The sequence below is a fragment of the Centrocercus urophasianus genome, unplaced genomic scaffold (genome assembly GCF_019232065.1).
Source record: "Centrocercus urophasianus isolate 14NV4802_14NV808 unplaced genomic scaffold, USGS_Curo_1.0 seq_18, whole genome shotgun sequence".
NCBI classification, from domain to species: Eukaryota; Metazoa; Chordata; class Aves; order Galliformes; family Phasianidae; genus Centrocercus; species Centrocercus urophasianus.
This window is the reverse complement of record NW_024884733.1, coordinates 13,632,365-13,638,194: the sequence shown is the minus strand read 5'-3', so window position 1 is coordinate 13,638,194 and position 5,830 is coordinate 13,632,365.

The following is a 5,830-nucleotide window of genomic DNA, read 5'->3' as shown; positions in this document are numbered from 1 at the left end:
CCCCCCCCCCCCCCCCCCCCCCCCCCCCCGCGGGGAGGGTGTCTCTGAACATTATGTACAACTTCTTTTTAAACATTTTCTAATTGTTACCAATTTCAAAATAGATTTTAAGATTCTGCAGTAATTTCATTTTAACTAGCTGTGTTGTTTAGAATGAGTACTTTTAAACTTGCTCCTATCACTAAATAATTGCAAAATGCAATTTAAAACTAATGCAGTAGTAATTCTTAATAATGCCATAAGTTGTTGGTACATTGCGTATTCCCAGTTCACAGGACATCTCTTTTGAGAAACTTGGAAATAAAGTTGTATCTGACAGTGCTTAGGCTGCAGCAAATGCCAGCACCGAAGCAGGACATACCAGAACTGCTGCACAGCAATTCCATTTAAAAAACAGAATTTATTCCTCTATCTTGTTTCTGTAATTAGTTACCTAAAAAAACTCTCTATTTAGATTATTGCCTGGTAGTTCCTTCATGACAATCAGCATATTTATGTTGATTTCCCCTGACACATAGAAGCTTGTGCCTTGGAAAGCTCCATTTGCAGCAGAGTTTATTTAGGTGATGTTTAGTTTTCCTAACTTACCTCATAACGGACAGTTACGTCAAATTTAGCTCATAAAAGCAGTGATTTAGAATAAGGAAAACTTTAATGCACTTAAAGCTATACATTTTTCTACATCTGCAATAGGAAAAAAGTACCCCATCAGAGAGTGCCTGGTCTCAAATTCAGAAGAATGCATGATGTAATTTAGATAGAAGATACTTTTTTTTTTTTTCATACCATGATGGAAAACTTTTTAGTGGGTACATAAGCAAAGAAAGAAAAAGACCTTACCAAAAGATAAGTTTACAGAAGATTAGTAGATAAGATACACTGAGGAAAATTTGATTGCATATCTATCTTGTTCTGATTTAGAAAGTTAAACATATTTCTGTGTTATAGTTCTATTTTTCTAGGTATTGCTTCCCTGTAGATTCTGAACAAGCCATTGTTCTGTTCCATGGATGCTTAACATAGAGATTACAATTACCTCAAGATGATGTTGCTATTTGGTATTAAACTGGGAATATAACCGTTTCAATGGGTTCTCTGTCTCTTATTTGAAAAGTTTTTACATTTCCTGTCAGTTTAGTGGTGTGATTTTCTTTGCTATTTTTAGGCTTGGTCTTCAGCACTTACAGTGTTGAAAACATTACATCGTAATAAGACTGAATAGGTCGTAAGTCCAAAGACCTCTTCATTAACATTTGCTGTAGGTGCTTTTATGGTCTGCCGGAATTTTTGCACCTCCTCCTTAGTAGCAAGCTTACTCTTTCTTTTCTTGTGCTGAGAGAACAGAATAACCTTTCTCCCTCCATGACCTTCTTGCCCAGCTCAGAAGACTTCTCTAAGTTGAAAATACCCAAAGCAATATTCTTCACCTACATTTAATGACCTCATTGCCTTCAGACTTGAGTAAAACACATGTAAATAAATACAAAAAGCGTACATGTAGCCACTGCTTTGCAGCAGTGGGAAGGCTGCAGACAACTCAAAAGGATCTTCTGTACTACCAGCCTTACCAAGTTCTACAAAGAGCAGAACTCAAGCACCAAATGCTAAGCTCATTTTTGTTGTCTTATGATCATGTTTTGTAATAGCTTAACTACTCAGAAACATTCAAATCTAGACCTTATTTTTTAGCTTAAAGCTAGTTTCTGCTACAGTTGTCTGTCATTTCACAGATCTAATTTTTTCAGCTCACTTTTCTTTTCCCCTTCTCATTTTGATTATGTTTTTAGTTTCTTTGTGACCTTGCTGCTGTGCTTACTGCTTTTCTTTCCCATTTGTTGAGCAGATAAGAACAGGGGACCCCCAGCAGAGAGCAGTGGGTTTCAGCCTCATCTCAGATGCACACAATTTCAGTGGCTTGCCTGTAAACTACAGGAGCATAGGTACCTTACAAATCCTGGGCTTAGCGTAGCTGGGACACAAACCTCTACTTCCAAGTTGAACTACAAAGTAGGCATAAGCTTAGTAATGCCATCACTCAGATCATAAGGCTCATGAAATCCTAGTAGTTCATTACAGTGACTGTAAATCCTCCAAGCCTATCTGGCAAGGTACCTTCAGTAGAGCAAACACAATCATGATGTGGGTTTTTCTAATCTTGACACTAGGGAGAGGTCAATTTCTACAATTTTTTTTTTTATGTTTTATACATATAGAGTAGTTATAGTTAAGAACAGAAGCACACTGTCTTAAACTTTAAAGCAAAGCCTCCTTCAGTGCTGTTGCAGCAAGTGTGAAATATTTCTTTGTGGTGCAAGGATGGATTCTTACCAATTTGTTGGTTGTTTTTTTTGTTTGTTTGTTTGTTTTTTGTAGATATAATGAAGTAATTTCAGAGAAAGGAGTTAATACAGAGAAAGTCAGTGGTTGCTCAGAGTTACTCAACAGTGGTCTCCATGGCCAGAGAGGATGGAGGAAAAGCTGTTGTGTCTATTGTAATCTCCTGTCATAGTCTTGTAAATACTGTCAGTGTAAATGCTGCACTCTGTACTGCTTTATCTCCTAGCACAGATCCCTTCACTGCAACTGTTCAGTTCTTTGTGCCCACTGACCAAGCTTGCTGATTTTTCCATTGGTTGTGCAGAGAAGTGGAATCAATGTAGTTACTCTGCTGGTTGCTGTTTCAGAGAAGCAGGCAGTTACCAGGTATTCAAAGAGATTATGTTACATCCTGGAGTTGGCAAGTCGAGTGCTCAGATAAGATAATCCAAAATTCTGAATTAAGCAGAAGACATCTTGATTTCTTTCACTGGAGACTATCCAAACAATAAAGCACTTTAGTAGATCTAAAGCAACACAGCTGACAGCTGTGCTGCTATCTAAACTCTGGACTGGAAAGTTCTATCTACCCAGTCTTTAAAGAGTGGTGCAGGGAGCAACAAAGAGCACAGTAGATGCATGAGACATCTGGGGCCTCAAAGGCTGCATCCACACAACACCAGATTCACGTGTATTTTCACACTTCAGTCTCAGTGAGTACACTGATGCATCTGTTGTGGTTTAATGGGGGAGAAAGTAATGGTCGTATGTATCTTAGTTTTGAATCTGCACGTCCTACCCATTTCTCCTTGGGCTGAAGGAATCTAGACTCCACAAAATGTTAGAGGGGATGAGCAGCTCGACTAGACAACAAGTCTTAGCTGACCCTTAGCTGCTGGAGAGGAAAGAACAGACACATATCAGGGTGAAGCTAAAGGAAGAAAGAAGTGGAAAGTGGTATTCACACCTGCTAAATTTAGGCATCCAGCCATAGCTACCTGCCTGTCCCTGCTTCAGAGAGAACTGATGCTCTTAGTTTAGGTTCTCTAAATCATATCTTCAAGCACAGTACAAAGAAGGTGGTTAATGCCTCTCCCCCTTTTTCCTCGTGACAGAAAGAAAGCAAATTTAAGTCAGGAGAGAGCTTTGACCACAGCAGATTCCCCCTGGAGTTGCTTATGTAATAACGAAAGGCCTGCCACTACAAAGCAAGGATTCCTGATCCTGTTCTGTTATTTTCTGTTATTTTGATGGCTACCATTTCACCTTTTTTTTTTTTTTTTTTTTTTTTTTTTTTTACTCTGTAAGACTTAAAACCAAAAGAACTGGAGTCTTTTGAAAAAATAAAAATAAAAACAGTGAAATAGTGCTACTGTGTTGAAAGTATACCCGGGAGGTAACAGCCCAGTTCTACAGCTTGCCTTGAAGCTTTCCATGCTGCCTGCTTATTTCAGTACTGGGGTACAAACAGCCAATGCTGTGGGTGGCATTCAGCTTGATCTCACCGGGGCAACAGGTTACACTGAAATGTCATTTCCAACAAGCATTAAATATTGAAAACACAGAACCAGCCTCTGTTTGGCAAGTCTTAAGTTTCCATAAGTGGCAGATGGTATATGAGGTAGGGCTGAGTATTGTAAAGCTCTCTGCTTCTCAGCTGCATCTCTACCACCTGACGGTCCTCCTCTGTTTAGAGTCAGAGGAAGTAGGTGTGCCTTCCATTAGCAAAGAGTAATATTGCTGGTGACTTTTCCTCCTCTGATCTCTCTTTCTGTGACTTTTCTCTTACAACCACTTCTCTGCACATACTTCAGATGGCTTTAGGAGATGAGTGGCCTGGAAGGTGCTGCTGAGGAACTGTGCAGTTGTGCTGAACAGGACTTAGGGAGGGACTGGGGAGAGCTGGAAACCTCTGTCTTTAGGTAGGTGTCATTTAAGCACTCTTGTTTGAAAAAGCAAGTGAAAGCACACATTGCCTCAGTACTGCACAACTAATGTTAGTCATTCCCCTTGGGTTGCCAGCACCTATGAAATTAGAAACAATGCTAACTAGAGTTCTCAAAAACCTGACTAGACTAACCAAAAAGAACAATAAGCAAGAAGAAAGGTGTGTAACAAGCACCAGCCTTTTAAAACTGCTTATACCCTAGAAAAAGGGCAGTACTGAGAGATACTTCCAAACAACCTCCTAGGTACAGTGACAGGCTTGGGGCAGCATTCCCAGCAGTGCCAGGAGCAAGATGTCCTGCTTTGACACCTGTGGTTCCTGGATGCGTGAGCCAGGCTTCTCCCTGACTTGGCCAGCACAGAATGCACACCCTTTAGTCCTGAAGGCTTTAGTACTGAAGAAGGCTCACCAGTCAGTATCACAGGAGCTGTGACCCTGCAACACTTTGGCTGTCCACCACTGCTTCTCACTACAGCTTGCAAGCTGTGATTATCTGCGAGCACTGCATGCAAAGATCAAAGAACAGAGCCTGCGGACCACAGCCTGGAACATCCTGCATTGCTGCAAACCACATCAAATCAATGCAATTTCTGGCACTTTTTAGCCTCTTAAACTTCTGGAATATGTAACTGAACTGAGCACAGAGCGGGACGGCAGCAGCTCCCTGAGCAGTGCTACAGTTTGGTAAGAATTAACCATCACTATAGCAAGCCTGAACAACGTGGATGAAGCTTTAATCAGTTACAAACACAACAGGTTTTATATCATAAATCTTTACCTTTTTGTTGTACTCAGATGAGAGTGTCCACGAATCAGGTTAATATAATTTAACAGCAAAGTAGTTAAGTAACAACAACAAAATAAGATTGCAAGTGGTAGTATTATCTAAGAAGCCAGAACAGCCCTGCTTACAGCTGCCAGCTAAGATCTGACTCATCTAAGGTATTTTATAGCAACCATATGTTAGGCATGTGTATCTCATATATTATGCAAAAAGAAAAAAAAAAAAAGATAATGTTTCCTAATCAGACTTTGCCACTGAGCAGGATTTTCCATAACTTTTCAGTACTGTGTGAGCCACAGGCTGGAGCAACCCTGCTGCAGACGCTTCCGATCTGTTAACAAATAGAACTAATGGCGACAGATCTGTGACTTACTGATGCAGCAAGGTCATTTTAAAGATTGTTTAGGAATTCTGTGTTAAAAGGTAACTTCAGAATACTTGCCCTTCTTGCACAGGACACTTTCAAGTTGCTGACGTGGTCTAGAAGCAGGAACTACCCTGTGATTAATTAACACTACCTGATACAGCAGTAGTTGTCATATCTGCTTAGTGCATATACTTGCATAGCCACAAAAGAGAGTGAATTCACATTAAAGAAAGATTAAAAACTGTGTCTGAAAATACTAAATTAAGATCTTTAGATAAATACACAGTTGGGTAAGCTAGAATAATCATAGCATTTTAACAAAGATAAACAACACTGTAGAACCCATTGGCTGTTGATTTTTAGCAAGCTTTCCACACAGTTCACTTCTACACAGGCGCCTGCCCCAGCCTATACA